Below are 19,096 nucleotides of genomic sequence, written 5' to 3'. Positions count from 1 at the left end.
CCCCCCCCCCCCCCCCCCCCCCCCCCCGCCCAAAAAACCAAAAAAAGTTTTAATACACTTGACCGTCCATTTTTTGCATTTTGTATGGTTAAGATTTATGTATTCTTTTGTTTTTCATTTGGATATTCGTATCAGAGATTGTTAAAATTTTCTAGCATGTTCTTATCTTGAGTCGGAAGTAATTCAAAAACAATATATCTACCTCATATTTGAAATAGAGGTAAGGTCTGAGTACATTCTATTTTGCCAAAATCCTACTTTATGAGATTACACTGAATATGTTGTTGGCCTGATTAAATTTAAATTTGTTTCATAAAGTCTTATAACAGAGATTAAAGCTCACTAACAAAGACAATCTTATATTCAATAGAATTTAAACTCGAGACAACTGATTTAAAAATAAATTTCTTATTTTCTTTTTGGCCATAATTTTATATTAGAAAACTTGGACATGAATTAATTTATTTATGTCCCAAACAATAACTATAACGTTTTTTCTGATTTTCTATCCGTTGTCTGCATTGGAGCCCCGACTAATCCGGATCGCGCGTTGCAGGGCCCATTAAGGTGGCAGCGCTCCCAACAGAGTTTTCTCCATATCCAGGGTCGAACCCTCGACCTTTGATTAAGGGTGGAGCAACCTCATCCACTACAACACAACCCATTGGTAATAACTCTAACTTCACATCAATCTAAACATAGGCAAATTTAAAATTTGGATGTTATATATAGATTCAAGTTTAGGATCCTACCACAACTAATTTACCTATTGGGTTCACAATCTTTACGAATGGAATAAAATTTATATACATTCTATTCTTCCTCAAGCTCACTCGTGTAATTACACTTGATATATATGTTATTGTTGTTGTTGGGTTCAAAATCTACTCTCTTTATCTTAGTTTATGTAAAGTAGTCCAGAATACGAGAGTCAAAACACTTAATTTTGACTATGAATTTGGATACACTACGACTTATCATATGTTTTAAAATAAAATTCACATACTTGAAAGCTATACGAAAAGTATTATGGTCAATAAATAATGATCCAAAATAAGAGGAAAAAATATAACTCAGTTGCCAAAATTTGCATAGTTGAACAAAAAATCCCAATACAATAACTATATACCCAGTATATTCCAATCAAGTGCGGTTTTGTTGAGGATAAGTGCACACAGTTCATACCACCACCTCAGAGGTGAGATAGAAAAGTTCTTCCCGATAAGATCGTACCCTCAGCTCAAGATAAATCAATCTAGAAAAGGAATCGTAAAAAGACAAGATACACACACCACATAATACCATATACATGATTCACCAAGCAATACAATATTCTGAAATAATACTAGTACTATCGCCACTAACACAGATAACAAAGTCCCCCTACCTACTAGCAATGACACTCGTTTCTACTATCTTTCTAGGCTTCTAATACCCTAATTCGCCTTCTCCACATCTTTCTATCTAGGATCATGTCCTCGATAAACTAAAGCTGCTCCATCTCACTCTAAACACCTCCCTCCAATGAGCAAGAAAATTAATTTCTCAAATGAGGATTCACAATCCAATTAAGATGACATGGCCAAAGAGTGGAAAAGTTTAAAGAAAATGACCAATTCATACACAAGAAAATTCAAACCTTTCTGATGAGACATATACTGTAATTATCCATGGGTCTACAATAAAGTTACCACCTAATTGATTTATAAGTTACAGGTTCTTCAAACCTTTCTGATGAGACATATACTGTAATTATCCATGGGGCTACAATAAAGTTACCACCTAATTGATTTATAAGTTACAGGTTCGAACTGTTGAAGCAATCACTAATGCTTGCATTAGGTTAGGCTCTACACTACACCCCTTGTAGAGCAACCTATCTTGACTCCTACTAACACAGAATGCTTTGTGCATTGGACTATCCTTTATAATGTAATTACCCTACTCTCAACAATAACATATCTAGTGTATTCCCACAAAGTGAAATTTAAAAAGCGTAAAGAGTACGAAGTTCATACCATTATTTCAAATGAAGTAGAAAAAGTATTTTCGATAGACCCCCAACTCAGAACAGAGTAATTACCTACTCAAGTAGTAAGATATATGTACAGCAAAAGACATAGAGTAACTAAACCCCCCCCCCCCGTCTCCCCCAAAACAAAAAAAAATAAAAAATAGATCAAATCAATCATGAGCACAAAGAGTTGTAACCTTTAATATCAATTGACATGAATTTTATTTTTTTTCATTACATCAAGTGTAGGGGGGTGGAAAAGGGAAAGAAGAGGAGTTACAATCTGAGTAATCGAACTCTCATAAGTGAAAATTTATACAATCAACTAATTAAACTGCTAAGATCGCGGCATAAAAAGTTCATTATTTGGTTGAAATTATTATTTTTTTTAAAAATGAGTTTTTTCTATATATCTATTATGTCAAAAACTTTCACCAATACCACTAAACTGTAAGTCAGGCCAGCTTTAGCTCGCTGGTCTGACTTGATTTGTTGATTAGGGTTTTGATGAACGGACGAATTGGGAATTTTTACCAAAAAATATATGAAGAAAAATAAAAATTTTAAGTATGGGGTAAATTATAAGAGAGAAAAGAAATAAAAAAAATTAAATTTACTTAGAAGTGGAACACTTAATTAGATAAGAGTTCATCTAATAAATCAGGACCCAAATCTTCAAGAACCAACACATTATTTTCTTCCTTAGTAGATTTTATTATTTTCTTACCTTTACTATTTCTCTTCTTGTGTTTCTCCTTTATAACTTCGGCTATAGATGTTGAACCCTCTTGACCAGTATACTTGAATCCTCATAACGATTCTTGAACTCTCTCCACTGGAAAATTAAGATAAGTTGATGGACCGCGCATCGAGAATGCAGCTTGGTCATAAGCTAAAGCAGCTTCTTCAGCAGTATCGAATGTTCCAAGCCAAACCCTAATTCCATTTCTTGTTGAATCCCTAATTTCAGCTGCATATTTTCCCCATGGCCTTTTTCTAACACCAATGTATTGTTTTTCCTTTTGTGTATTTTCTTGATCTTGAATATTATTATTATTATCGTTGAAGGTAATAATCTCTTCTTCATCTTCAATTTTGATTTCTTCATAGGAAATATTTTCTATTGCAAAATTTCTATTTCCCCCTCTAAAGGAATCCATCTTTGGATGAAAATATATACCTTATCACTATGAAAAAAATACTATTGAAATGACAAGACCTTAGCAAATTGGTTTCTATAGATGTTTTGTGATGAACAAGTGGAAAATGGAAGGGTTGTTTTTGGATTATAAAAATTGGAAAAAAAGTTTGCAAGAATCTTTGGCAACTTTTCTTTTGTTTTTTTTTCTTCCCTTTGACAACTAGGATGCCAATATATGGCATTAGATTTGATTGATATGATTTGTTGCAAGTTAGATTGAATTTATCAACTTCTTAGAGTGAGTTGTTAATATATTTTTTTTAACTGCTATAATGAGATGTTGTTATAAAGATCGAAATATTTTATCCTACCTTGGTTAATCAAAGTATCAAACGTACAGCCTCATGGATGGAGGTAGGTGTTTACCTTCCGAGCAATCTCTTCTCGTCATAGAAAAAATAATATGAAAGATCGTTCCAAAAAAAATAAAAATAATCAATTTCCGAAATATTATTTAGAGCACAGACTGTTATAGAGATGTCTGACTATATGAATTTCACCTAGATCTATATATAGCCAAAAAAAGATTAAAGATAAAGTATTTTTTTCCTGCAAGCATCTAATATTCCAAATTTATTAGTCTGATTAATCTAAATTAGTGTTGTAAAAAATCAATTAATTACGCGAGATTTTAGCCTTTTTATACCTGAAAATTTCATTCATACAATTAATTAAATTCGATATCTCAGATTAATAATTAAAAGAAAACTACTATCATTCCAAAAAAACCATTTTGGTATAGTCCTAGGTTTCTTTCATATTTGTGGGCGTTGCAGGATTCCTGGGCTGTGATATAATTAAGTAATAATATAATTATACTTATAATTGTTTGACTAATTAAATATACATACATAATATACAAGAAACATTATTTATCTTGGAATATTGATGTAGAAGGACAGACCGGTGTAATAAAGCTTTAATTATGTACGAGGTATGAGAAAGGATTGAATTACAAGGGTTTATTATATGCTAACCTTAATTTACGTTTCTGCAAGAAGCTATTTCCACAAATTGAACCCGTCACCTCCTGATCACATGACAACTGATTTTTAACCATTGCTGCAAGGTTTAAACCGTTGCTGCAAGGTTTACTTTCAAATTGATGATAATGACAATAAATTCAATTTTCTTAATTGCTTATCATCTTCTTCATTTACAGTGACTTATCTCATCATTAATTAAAATTCAGAAAGTAAACTATTAATTTACAAATTAATAATTGCAACAATTAGATTTAATTTTAAATTTTATGACTCTTTGATTATGATTTTTGTCTTTTTCAGCCGGCTATACCCCAAAATTATTTCATTTCTTTTTTATAATTCAAACATCCTATGTTTGTTGAATACATGTATAATGTTTTAATGAAGAGTTTTTGTTTTTTCATATGTAAATAGTGCAGAGAAGTCAACAGAAAGTTACTCTTCGAAGAAAAAAAAAGTACATTGGAAATATTGGACTTGGCTCCTCTCCATTTTCCCCAAGTTCCCCTCTTAATTAATGACATATGATTTAATTAAAATGAATGACTAAGATATACTTTATTTTAAACTAAAATCTCAACCATGGTTAATATAATGAATATACTATATCAACTAAAATAGATTACTTATCCAATATTCCCTCCCAATTATTGCTCTTAACTTTTTCTCATTCCCTCTAAATTTATCAATTTTAATTTGGCAACCCACCTAAGATTATGGATGCAAATAAACTGTTTTATATTTTTACCACGAAATTTATTTTTTTTTTAAAAAAATCAATAGAAAGAAAACAAGAAGGGAAAACAGAGAGCAAGAATTTTTTCACTTGTACAAGTATTTGGAAATTCTGTGTACTATAATTTGCCCGGATAAAAAAAAAATTCAATTCTTAGATGATTTTTTTTTCCTTGTGAATTTGAAGTAATATTATGAGTTATGATATTTTTTGTTTATGTGGAGATGATATTTGGAGAATAAGATAAGTAAGATGGAGAGTAGAGAAATAGGTTGACCAAAGTGGAAATATATTAAGAAACAATTTAGAAAAAAAGTTAATTACACAGCTTCTGGAAATGAAAATTGCTAAAGTGAAATTGGAAATTAGAATTTTTTTTTCCTTTTGGTGATTTGGATTCTGGAGGGAATAAGAGAATTTAGAATTGATAAATTTGTAGGGAATGAGAAAAAGTTAAGAGCAATAATTGGGATGGAATATTGGATAAACAATCTATTTTAGTTGATATAATATAGTATTTATTATATTAACCATGGTTGGAGGTTTAAATTAAATCTTAATCATTCATTTTAATTAAGCCACATGTTATTAATCAAAAGGGGACTTGAGGAAAATGAAGAGAGTGAAAATGGAGAGGAGCCAAGTCCGGAAATATTTGTTGTTTGGTTGATTCTATTTACAGTAACTTTTTGAAACAACATTTCATTAGTAGGATCATATTTTCTATATAATAGCCTTTTTCAAATGTTATGTGTCCATGTTTTGTCATAACAAGTTATGACAACGCTTAGCAAAAAAAAAAAGTATGACAAGCAAGTTGGCCACATGAACTTGCAACATCATTCTATAAAGAGAAAAACATCTGAAATATATTTGAATTTTGACAAAATTTGTTGTAACAGACATCAATTTTGTGGAGATTTATAACCTCCCTAGATATTATGTATTCTTGTGACATATATTAGCCAGACGAATCACTGCATACACACGCTGAGTGTGTGAGGATCTGAAGTGGTCTAGCTATGCAAATATATGCCACAAATATATAGTAATAAATGGTCTAAAAGGGTCGTAGGATTACTGCAAAGTTAAAACGTGTTACAACAAATTTCGCCAAAGTTCAGGTATGTTTCAAACTTTTTTCCCTTCTATAAATAGTGTTGCTTCCATTCTCTTCAAATACACCAATTTGAGAAGAATAACTTGTGCTTATTTTCTTGTTTATAGAGGGTATTTGTAAGAGAGTTAAGTTGGAAATAAATACTTGTGTGGACCCTTTTGGGAGTGATCGTGTGAGGTTATTATTTTGGGGTATTTGGATTAGAGTATTTAATTACTCTAATTTTCTATTTTGTTTTGTGCTTTTGTATTCTCTTTTGTAGCTGTTGGAGTTAGTAAATTTGTTTTTCCTTTTAGTTGTGGACGTAGATCTCGTTGAAACACATTAAATTTATACCTCTTTTTTTTCTCAACTAATTACCGTTACTATCGTCTTTATTATTGTCTCTAATTGACTTCTTTGTCTAAATTCTGCACTACTCGAAATTCCCGATCCTAACACCAAATATAAAGGGAAAATGTTCACTATCAAAGGTTTGATTTCCATCCATAATTGGAAAATACACTATTATTCATTAATAAACACTTATTTAAGAGGTGATTAGAAAAGGTAAGTCATTGATTCGGCCCAGATAATTTTATTGGATTTTGGGAAAATTTCTCAAGTTTATACTTGATTACAACAACAAAAAGATAAGAAATTATTCACTCGTTACTTTTTAGTTGTCAAGTTTCGTTTATTGATGGTTCATTTGACTAATTTTTAAAATTAAATTAGATTGGATTAATTCAATCTTTTAAGATTAAAATTTAAAAATTTAAAAATATATAAAAAGTACTATAAGTTGCAATTTTTTCGTTTTTCAATATGATTAATTAAAAGTAATCTTAAAATATTGATCAAAGTTCATATCGTTTGACACTTAAAAAAAGAAAATATAACAGCTAAAAATGAATTGAGGGAGTACGAATCGTACGTATCATACCTATATATGAAGTATGATTTTTTTATACACAATAAAAGCTAAAGCTCTCCCTATCTTGAGTTTCTCCATGCAAAATGCTCAAACTCGAGACCTCTGGTTATTAAGCGTGTAAGTTGGACTTCTTGTTGAGTTTCACATGAGTACCTTACAAGTTCTCATTACCTATCAAATTAGTTTATCATATATACTTCATGATCATCCCTACTTTGTGGGAATATACTGGGTGTGTTATTCTGTTATATATGTATATCATGATCATAACGCGCCTTATATAGTGGCGGATCTAACCTTTAGATAGGGGGTTCATCAGAACCTCGGCGAAAAATTATACTATATTCGGAAAACGGCCTAGAATGCCCTTCAACTATCTGAAATAGTGCAAAAATACCCTTCGTCTATCTATTGGGCCTGAAATGCCCTTCCCATCTACCTATAGCGCCTAATTTATCTTTTTATTTAACAGAATAATTTATGCCTAATATATTAATGACGTGACTTCTTTTAATTGGTAAAGTAATATTTAATTAAACTAACTAATAATCCGACCCGCTAGTAATACAAACCTAATAACCCGATTTGCCCCATCCAAATATAAAAACGTTAAAACAAAAAGCCAAAATCAATCGGTTCCCTCCTCCAATTTTTCTGTTTTTCTACCTCGCCATTTCTCAATGAAAGAGAGTTGAGTAAAACGCTTTTCTCTTCAATGAAAGCATAGCGATTTGAGTAAAATTCTTGAAGATCTCAGTTCGCAAAAGAAGTATTTAACTGTATAGTCACTTTGTCAAATTTTGTAGCTTCAAAGAAGAGAAGTTCTCCAAGATGTGCCACTATATAGCAGCACCCCAACCTAGTGAAAAATCTGTCTTCATGCCAACTCCTGGATTTTTTGCATCTTCTAGCTAGTCAACAAATTGATGACGAAGATGAAACTGGAGATGAGCTTGAAGTCGAGGATGAGCAGCCCTTGTTGCTTTATCTGAAGCTAAGACTAGGCTGAAAATGAAGAAGTGACAGCAAAAAACAACTGCTACAAGGAAGATTAACTTCAGGGGCGATGAAAATGGTGTTAGTACTATACCTACTAATCTGCCATATTCACCAAGAAAGATGACTTGGAAAGGCAAATCTTGTGTTACCTCAAGTCAATTGGGAACAGAAAAAGGAGAAAAAGATTATTAGAAAACTGAAGACAAAGAGGGGCAAACCCTAAGGAACGACAATTATGCATATATAGTGATTTTTAAGTTTTTGAGGATGTTATGTAATGACATGGCACAATGAATTTTGAATCAGTCTTGAACTAACTTGATTGTATTGATTTTAAGTTTTTGAGGATGTTATCTTTCATCGTTTTGATGTCTTGTGTTGTGACTAGCTATTGTTTCGTTTTGAAGTTTTGTGTTGTGACTGGCCATTGTTCTATGACTAGTATCCCGTTCAGTATTGATAAGGTGCTATACCAGGAATCCGAGCATGGGAACCCACGGCCTTACAGGTATAATATAATGTAGCAATTGGTGTGGCGTCGTCTACTCTTGACTTATTTGCGCATCAAGAATGTGAGCAGCAGCTGATTCATAGAGACATAAAATCCAGCATTATTATGAAGAAAGTAACTTGTTTCTTGTTTTAATAAGGCGAGTGATCGATCTTCTGAGACAAGTTAAAGAGCAATCTTCTTCTCCCATGAGGAGACAAATGCTACAAGGATTAATAAGTCCTTGTCACAGTGTTTACTATAATGGTTATAGTACTAACTATGATAAAACAATGTTGTTTAAGTGAACTGCTTTATACAGACTTTTTCTGTTAGTCATAGATAAATAATTCAAATTGTTCTATGACTGATAAAATAGATAAAAAGTAAAGAGCTTAAGTCCTCGTCTTGTGATTGTGTGTGATAGTAGCTAGTTGAAGCAAAGCCTCAGGAGCCAACAGAAACACCAGTATGTTGATTACTTTTATGTAATGCTTCTATCTGCAATGTGATCTCATAATCCATTTTGGCGCCAATGTTTCTTCCCCTTCTACTTGGGATGTGATACTTGAAAATGCGTTAGGAAACTCTCCGATTGAAAAAGACACTGTCTTTCTTTCGCTGAGAGAATAGTTCTTGATGCGTTGCCTACTTATACAATTGTCACCCTCCCCCCATCCTTCATATACAACAAAGAAACTTGCTACTAACGTAGCGATTTTGTGTGTCAATGACATAAGGAGAACAAGGCTTTCGACCTTGTTAAAGCAATTTTTTGGAACATTTGAAAGGAAAGAAATGACAGAATTTTTAAACAGCAGGATGTTTCTGTTCTTAAACTTGAACAAAGCGGTATATCTTTGCTCAACTGTTTGCTGGTTTTTCTCTTTTGCAATCTCTTCAGTTTTTTAAGCTGTCGCTTGGATTCTTTAAAAATATTGTCACACTCGTATTAGTTCCTCAAAAAATGCTTAGCTCAGACGATCCGCGATATAAACCTGACAATATATATATATTTTTTTTAAGTTCGAGCAATATAGGTTTTTAGTCGACACATAATTCTATAGGTAGTGCTTGTATCAGCAAGACTACAACAAAAACATAATACCAGGTGTAATCCCACAAGTGGGGTCCGGGGAGGGTGGTGTGTATTCAATAGAGAGGTTGTTTCCCATAGACCATCGGCTTGAGTAAACATATTTAGAATCAAGTATATAAAGAAAATACAAAAGTGAAGAGGTCGTGTTAAAAAGTAAAAACAACTGATAAAGAGAACAAATAGCAACAACAAATAATATGCTTACTAAAGCGAAGGAAACAAGATAGATCTATGAGAGAACTAAACAACACTGGACTACCTACTACTAACGTTGTATCAGCTAGACTCATTATAATGCAAATTCCAGCAAAATTCTGGCAGCCCCTTACTTTCTGGGCACATGAAAAAACAGAATTTCACTTAGTGATGAAGTCATTTTCTTTGAATTCTAATTCAATTCAGCTTGAATTCAATACTTTCTTGGAATATAAATATATGGACACTAACTATAAAACTCCTAAATTCTATCAAACTTAACATAAAAAATATTTTCAACTTATGGACAAGGAAAGTATCATTTTCCTCTTCTTACTAGTACTAATGTTTCCCGCTCTTCAACCTCCATTAGCTTCTCAGATGTTGGTTTCTCATAGTCGTAGACGCCTCCTAGGCCAAGGGCGGATGTTGCAGAAAAGCATTGGCATATCCGCGGTGCACATGCAACTCCTGCGTGATAACAAGGTAGTTATCTTTGATACAACGGATTTTGAACGTTGTAACCTCGCTCTCACTTCCGGGAGGACGTTGTAACACCCCGCATTTCAGGCTTGAACGTAAACCGTCATTCCTATGCATAAATGTTCCAAAAAGCCATAAATTAGATGTAAATATAGTGTGTTAATCTATTGTGTAGTGTGTGAATCTAGTTGAGTGTTAATTGAGATCATAGAGGTCCCTTAACTCAAGGACTAGTTGAAAGCTTTCCTATATTTCAAGTTTGAGTGAGCGTCAAAACTTGGGTCAACTTCAATCGACCATAACTCCTTGTATATGATGAACTGGGAGGCAGACTATATATCAAATGAAAGGTCTTTGAGTACTCTTTCTAACGATACCAATTTCGCCAAAACACGATATCGGAATAAAAAGTTATGGCCGTTTTACAGTGAGCTGTCCGGACTGTCTGGACTGCCCAAGTGCAACGGCGAGGTCCGACGGACCGTCGCACCTGCGATGGACCGTCACCCATTCCGTCACAACTGAGGCAATAAGCCTGTTTTCTGGCCAAAAAGCGACGGTATGAAGTGACGGTCTGTCCCAGGTGCGACGGTCCGTCGCCCAAACTATCGCGGACCTCCGTTTAGCGATCTAAAGCCGTTTTAAAGGGATTTTTGGGTCTTTTTGCACCCTATTTAACCCCAAATTCCATCAATATATTCACCATAACTCATCATTCATCCATAACATTAAAAACTCCCTCTTCACTCTCAAAATAAGATCAAATTGAGGGTTTTCTCAAGAACAAGGAATCAAAAATCAAGCCTTAAGTCCAAGATCTCCAAGAAACAAATCAAGATCCGAGTTTCATCTATCAAGATCTAAGTTCTGTCTGTCAGATATGATAATCTAAGGTATGTGGGACTACTCTAAAAACCTTGGGCATAAGTTTAAATGTTTTTATCAAGATTGAAAATCCCCAATTATGTTTTATAATGAAGTATTCTACATGGTTTTCGGAAGGTATGCATCATGGGATTGTTTTAATGAATATTTATATATATATATATATATATATATATATATATATATATATATACATATATATATATTTATATATATATATATATATATTTATTGTTTTGAATTACTTTTCATGAAAATTGATTTATAACTACATATGTACGGGATTTTGTGTATTTTGTAGGATTGATTGAGAGCATGAGTATAAATTCCCTCTCTTGTTGCTAATTAACGTATATGTATTCATTGTGAAAGATTCGAAACATATGTTTTAAGATTTGAAAGTGATCTTCTCAAATATCATGGTGTTTGACGTGGATTGTTATATTTAATGAGAGGGAGTTTCTTGTTACAAAATATCCTTGCTTTAAAGGTAAAGAATTGTATGTGATTGATTAAATTAAAATGACCATCCCATGTTTTGAATTCTGTAAAGAGAATGTGTTCTGAAGATTCCAATTTGATGACTCTTTTGTGATGTTATGAATCTTGGGTGGTCATGTGCATGTTTTAAATATGGTGGGTTGTGAATTTGATATAATATTGACTTGCAAGTCAGGGCATGACGATACCTGGTGATGATATGCCCTTAATAGAAAAAGTATTGATCCTTTGAAAGCACGAAACATGATTTTGAATGATTAAAATTTGGGCTTAAGAGAGCTAATTGGTTATCCGAAGAAGGCGTTTGAGTGTAAGGGCTCATCGTTGGAAACCGTAGTTGCCGATACGGGTATTATTCTGTAAGGGGGATAATGTGGATGTCATGTAAGGGTGATGCCACGGTATACTTGTAAGGGGATATACCATGTTACTAAAACTCCAATTCTGACGGCACACTTTATTATGAGATATATATCCGTCGTTTCTAATGCGGTTAATTGCTATTAGGCTTTTTAGGAAAGTTCCCCTCTGCCCTATGCAGTTAGCTCGACTCCAGGTATAGCTCTTAATGGGCATGTAGCCGTAGGCGGGAACCTTGATGAAAAGAGCTGTCGCCTTTAAATCATCGAAAAAAGAAAAGTAGGAACCGCTCGAAAGGGACCACCATGGTGAAAAGGCCATAAGAATAAGCTGATTGAAGTAGGAAAAAGAAAAGTTATGAATAAATATTAATTAATTGACTAATACGTGATCATATCATTAATTTTAATTTGTTCTTGAATCTTTATATAATAACCATGACAACTTTTACTATTTAATAACCATATCCTTTAAACAAGTGACCAAAGAAACATCAAGATTAATCAAAATCTACTTTGCTAATTCCAAATTAAGGAATACTAAAACATAATTCGTTTGATTATTGAAGTACTTTAGTGTTTGGGAACCTACTAAAGTCAAAGTGATGATAGTGACTTTCTAATTTTATAGATTGCAATCTTCTAGCTAACAATGTCTGATAATGGTTACGCCAGACAATAAAGACATATTTAATAGGGAAAAAAATTGCTTTAGTCTCTGTGCTTGGTCCTTAATATGATTTTAATCCCTGTAATATTTGATTTTCCTCATTTAACCTTTAATTAATTGACGTGAATTGTTTTAATCCTTCAAGTAACAGTGATTAGCAATTTTAACAGAATTCTCCCTACTACTGTCAAGGATATTTATATGGTATAACAACAAAAAATACTTTTTTAAAAAACAGAAAAAAAAACCTAAACGTAACAATATTTCGAAGTAGTTCTTAAATGGACATATGATGTAGACACCTAATTTTGTCCCTTCCGAAGACCCAAAGGTATCAATTTTTACCCTCGTGTGTCCTACCCCATATAATTATATCCCGCAAAAATACAAAAATAACAACTTTAAACAAACTCCCTAACAAACTTTATCCTACCCAACTAACCTACCCCACACCCCTATACCCCTACCCCACTCACGGGAATTCCATTTTTGTTTTCAAGTGAAAAGAAGGGAGCATACACATCCATTTTTGTTTCCAGGGAATATACACACATAACAAATCACAAATAGAGGGACCCACAGGAGATTCCTTTGGCTTCGTTTTTGCCAAATTAAAATAAGGGGGCTCATGGATTTGGATCCACTTATTCACACACATATATATATATATATATACACATACACCTAATGAGATAGAGAAAAGAAAAAAAAAAAGCTCTCCATTGTTGTTCCAATTTTCAGCTCATGATACACACACATACATATGCAAAAATCTCACACACACACAAGAATCAGAGAGATTAAGAGGAGTGAACTGCGAAGAGAGGGAGGGAGGGAGATAAGTCGAGAAAGTCAAAGCAGTGATAAAAAAAGGAATAAAAATGGACTGAAATTCAAAAAGGGTCAATCGGAACAGTGATACCAGTAATAGATCCGATTTATTTTATGTTTTTTCTGGCGAAATCTTCCCCATAATCGGTTTAAATTCATCAAGTCGACTCACCCAGTCTCGAAATTCCCCTCAAAATCTCTGCGTTTCCTCGACTTTTAGGCGTAATCTCGACGGAAAACGCTGAAGTCGCCGAACTCCGACCCTTTTCCGTCGATTCTTCTCGCTGTCGATGTGTCGGGTAGAGCATCATTCTAGGATTAGTTTAGAATAGGATTTACATTTCCGTATTTTTTTATTTTTTGGGACTGTATAATTTGGACCGGACATTATTTTGGTCTTGAATTTTGTTTGATTTGTTTTGTTTTACTTGTTTTGTGAGTTTATGTGGTTTGTACATTTTATAGCGTCAAAATTAGCCAATACATTCCACCGAGCGACCGTGATCGAACCACGGGATAGAGGGGTGTCTAACACCTTCCACTCGGTCAACAGCATTCCTTAGCCGGAATCTCTGTTCGCAAACCAGTCTTAAAGAGTCAAATCGTTTTGAAGAGGATTTTCCAAAGGTATCTTGGCACACCGGATTATGCCAAGTGGCAACTCTGAGTTTAAATGAAAATAATCCTTTTTGAAACAATTCTTTATTTTTGTCACTTTAATAATAATAAAACCATTTCGAACTTAAAATCAATTTTTTCGGAGTTAAGAAAAGGGTGTGACAACAAACAATTGGAAATATCTGTAAGAGACCAGTGCATTTTTGGACCTCTAACCTTCTAATACACTATGTTGTTCGGACTCTTCAAAAATGACAACGGATGCGTGTCAGATTCTCCTAAAGTAGTGTATTTTTGGAGAATCCGACACGAGTGCGGCATTGAAAGTGAAGAGTCCGCGCAACTTAGCTAATACATATACACTTAACCTCTGGTGCACTCTATAAAAACAATGAAATTATATAAGAGTTGCCTTCTGTAACAAATAGATTTTCACTTTATCTAACCATGAAATACCAGTGCTTATAGATTCTACCTTAGATGTTGCACGTTCAGCAAAATACGCATGAAGCAAAGCTTTAACAAATAGCAGCAATTCATTAACTCCATAACTGGCAAACAAAATCATACACAAAAAATCTCAAAACAAAATATTCTAAAGACAATCAAACTAACCACAAAGAAAATAGTATAAATAGAAAATGCAAGCACTCATGTAGCAGACTGAAGTGAACCTATTAAGCTATCCCGTAAAAGAAACCTAGGAAACAATTTTACATTGACAAGTTGCACCCCCAACCCCCCGGTCCTATTTCTACTGCCCTTGGTCGACTATAACTTAATTGTGAATGTATAATAAATGAGTTTAAAACTTCCACTCAAGAATTGTATAAATGATAATACAATGCTGTACTAATTGGTTCCCTGTGGGACTTCAGAGAGCAGATAAACAATTTTCGGGTGTCTTAATAAGTAGAGACCATAAAAATGATTATACGTTTGCAAATAAATAATACCAATACTTGCTGAAGCAGAAAACGTCATTCAAACTGTGTACTTTTCCCAAATTTACCATCTCACTCTTTTTTAAAAAAAAAAAAAAATCAATTACCCAGATGAACTGTGGGTCGTGTTGTATTAGCAAAAAGGGGTAGAGGGGGGCTAGGCCTGACCTCGATACAACGCACAACCATTAGTGATATCAATCATAAGTGATATCACCCTACCAGAAGGCATACACAATTATTATATTGCCTTCTGGTACATACACAAATCTATGCTAGCTAACAAAGAAGTTGGATTTGTCATATTTACATCTAAGACTAGGCATCATCCACTTGTCTAATTGGATGAAGCCTCAAGCCTGTCTAGGAAGACTACTCATCAGATTACATTTGGAGTATGTTAATTCATTTACTAGATATTTCTGAAGCGCGAAGTGTCTAAAAGAACCTCTGCGCCTTGTACTAATGTCCATAGAAACTTTTGCTACTTGGATGCTAGAATGACGTTTCTGTCTTTATGCTAGTGGTGCTGATCGCAGACTTCCACACAATAGGTGCAATTTCTATCAAGCTATTCTTTCACTCTTCCCATTCCCTACTATTATGGACGTATTCCTACCCACTAACCCTCTATCCTAAGAAGTAATATTGTTGTGATAGTAATAGGAGAGCTCACCAAACCATTTATAATTCTGTAGTACTCAGCACTACCAACAAGAACAACCTCAACGACGATAACTAGAACGAGATTGATGGGAATATTCTTTCCGAAGTAGTTCAATGTGTTTCCATCTAAAATTAAAGCTCTAGTCTACACATAAGACAAAATTTCATATTCAGGAGTTCCCTCACATTTAAACAATCAAGATAGGTGCAATTAATAGAATGGTGATATATACCTTGAACCAAACAGCCTCAGAAGCACAGTTGACACCAAATTTGTTGAAGGCTTTAGGGAAAATAAATCCAGCAGTGCCGAGCATAGCCCATCTGGCATGGATCACCTTATCAATATCTGCACCAGATCGAGTAATTTCAAATTTTGATCTATCTCCACAAACAACAAGAACAAAATTGACATACTGAGAGTGTAATTAATTAATGTGTCACTAGTACACTTACTTGGTGAAGTCTTCTGCTTCTTGCTAAGACCAAAAGGATCATAACAGTAGCTGCAATAAGTACAAAAAAGTTCTTTTATGTATATACTCATCATATCTTTTACATTAATTAGCAGTATAATATTTCAGCTAAATTATGAGATGCAAGACTATCAAGAAGAGAAGAAGACAAATGCGCAAAAAAGAAAATATATTTCTTCTTCAGATGAATAACAAGCAAAGAAAAAGGAGTCTATTTCTTCTTCGTATAAAAGAACTTTCAGAACATCTTTCGAAGCTCCTAGAAAGCCAAACTTTTTCTTATCCAATTCTTGCCATTACTCAAAATGTAAGGTGTGCAACTAAACTTAAGCTATCATGATAGAAAAAATCTACTGATATACAAATCATACATTAATTTATTTTTTCTTTTTGGCTCTTTCCATGAATTTCCTCTTTGAAGAATCAAATAAAAATTAACAGATTTCAAAGATCGATAAACACATTCTTTACAGCCAAATTCATCACCTACTAAACTTGAGCTACCATGCAAGAAAAAGTTATAGATATGCAGATAAAATAAAACACCAATATGAGAGTTTAATCAAAAAAATCAGATAAAAATAACAGATTTCAAGAACCAAAACACATTTATGAGGTCTGTAAGAAAAAAGAAAAATCGAAGATGAATACATGTACCTCAGACCCTAGGTCGAACTGAAGAAAAAATAGAGAAAGAAAATCCGATTTAACATAATTGGAGCAAAATTCATTCTGGTGTAAGCTCCTCCAGTAATTTTCGCTTTGTGTTTCATCAAATTTGATTTGACTTAGGCATTTGAGTAAAAGAAGGGAAAATCAAAAGATAAACAAAGAGTTGAGCTTGAGAGAGAAAAATATTTTGTTCAAGTAAAGATCAGATGCAAATATCTGAAATGAAGTGTTCTCGTAAGTTGTGATCGAGAGAGTGAGAAAACATTTTTTTACAGGTGAGTTGTGATGTTATGCTGTTAAATAAAGCTAAAATAAAATTTATTATTAATAATTATAATATTTTATAATACCATAAATACCCTTGATTGTATTAACATATCTGTTAAAATTGTTAATCACCTTTACTTGAAGGATTAAAACAATTCATTTTGATTAATTAAAGGTTAAATGAGAGAAGTCAAATATCACAAGGACTAAAATCATAATAAGACCCTAACAAAAGGATTAAAACAATTTTTCTCTCTATTTAATATATAATCTCACAAATAGGGTCTAAAAAGAATAAGATATACGTAGACTTTATTCCTAACACGTCAATCAAATCTAAAATCCGAAAAAGTACAATAAAAGCAAAACTTTTGAATAATAATTTATATTTGATGTAACGTATAATCAGTGGGATTCAACTAAACGCAATATTTTTAGCACGAAGTATGACATCAAAAGTCAATTTTTTTTTTTTTAAAGCATTACATTTCTAATGTCATGATTTCAAAATTGTAATAAATTAATAAATAAATTCACTTTGAGGGAGCAAAACAAGAAAAGAAAGAAGAGAGAAATTAAAGAGAATAAGGTAGCACTAAGTTTTAATCAAGAGTTCCAATTTTCCAAATAAATTTGAGATGAAGAATTTTTCTCATTTCATTTGAAAAATAGGAAACAATAATTTGAACTATAAACCCCATTTCTCAATTTGTACGTGGCATCCTTGTAACATCCAGTAGTTGTTAAAGTGCTTAGAGGTCACTGCTCAAGCCGTTGAAGTAGCATCTTACAGAAATGTCGAGTAAAGTTGCGTATAATAGATCCAAATTCAACCAGCATGTAGAGAGAGCTTAGGTGCACTGACAAGCTGGCCATTTTTTTTTTTTCCTAATTCATTGATTGTAAATGGACAGTAGTTGGGGACAGAGGCTATCCCAGGATTTCCTCATCTCAGATCTCTGAGGAAGAGGATCAAGTTGGCCTTATAACATACAAACTACGCTAATATTCTCTGTATCATTTTAGTTTTTATCAAAAAAAAAAAAAAACTAGAGTAAATTAAAGCATGTTGTACCCTTCGGAACTATGATCAAATTTGCTACGACACACTCCAACTTCACGAGGGTCCTATTATTTTCCTAAACTAAAATTTAGCGTAACTTTTTCAGCCTTTTAGCTGACGTGACATCTTTGACGTGGGCCGCATTTATCTAATAAAAGTGTAACGTCAGTACAAAAGGGTGACAAAAATACGTTAAAATTGAGTTCACGAAGGTAACAAGACCCTGTGAAGTCGGAGTGTGTCGTAGCAACTTAGCCATAGTTCGGGAGTTACTAGATGCTTATCTTAAAAGATTATTATATATATATAAAAAGAAGATGGAAAGGCATGAACAAGGAGCATATATTCAAGATTTACCAGATGTACTTACAATTTGTAAACTAATATGAACTCGAAGAAGAATACTCAGATAATAATTCATCTAATAAATCAGAACCTATATAACATCTATTTCCTCATTTGATTGAACTTCAACTTCAACTTCATCATCAGAAATTATAGAAACTTTTTGAAGTTTTTTTTTCATCTTGAATCTTGAAATCCATTTGCATTGTGGATGGAGATCATATTTTTTCTTTGTTCTCACCTTATTGCAGATATTTTTAGTATAAAGTTCTGAAAATGAGTGGACCAGCTTAATAATATTGTATTTAGTGATTATATTTAAGTAAGATATATAATTATATATATACTGACAGTGTTACGAATTTTTTTATATCATTATCTAATTTAACATAGTATTATAGTAGGTTATTATAACTTTCTATATCTCGCCATCCTAACTTGTTTGAGAATCTGTTATTATTGTATTACTTTGTCTCACTTTATGAGATGCAATTACTTACTATTTGGAGAGTTAAATGAATTTTTCTTTTATCAAGCTATTCTCATATGCCTTTTCAAAT

General features: G+C 32.9%; 1 long non-coding RNA gene and 1 pseudogene across 1 annotated transcript; both read right to left on the bottom strand.

Annotated features, from left to right (window-relative positions):
* Window positions 1–2,191: 2,191 nt before the first annotated feature.
* LOC107855536 lies at window positions 2,192–3,418 on the bottom strand (annotated as a pseudogene).
* A 6,438-nt stretch (window positions 3,419–9,856) lies between these two features.
* LOC107855548 lies at window positions 9,857–17,160 on the bottom strand. Its single transcript, XR_007048104.1, has 4 exons — window positions 16,847–17,160; window positions 16,170–16,219; window positions 15,947–16,062; window positions 9,857–10,348 (listed from the first exon to the last, which is right to left on the bottom strand). It is a non-coding gene; the product is annotated as an uncharacterized LOC107855548 (long non-coding RNA).
* Window positions 17,161–19,096: the final 1,936 nt, after the last annotated feature.

This window comes from Capsicum annuum, chromosome 12, assembly GCF_002878395.1.
Source record: "Capsicum annuum cultivar UCD-10X-F1 chromosome 12, UCD10Xv1.1, whole genome shotgun sequence".
Classification (NCBI taxonomy): Eukaryota; Viridiplantae; Streptophyta; class Magnoliopsida; order Solanales; family Solanaceae; genus Capsicum; species Capsicum annuum.
Note: the sequence above shows the minus strand (reverse complement) of the source record. Positions and strands in the feature narration are given on the sequence as shown.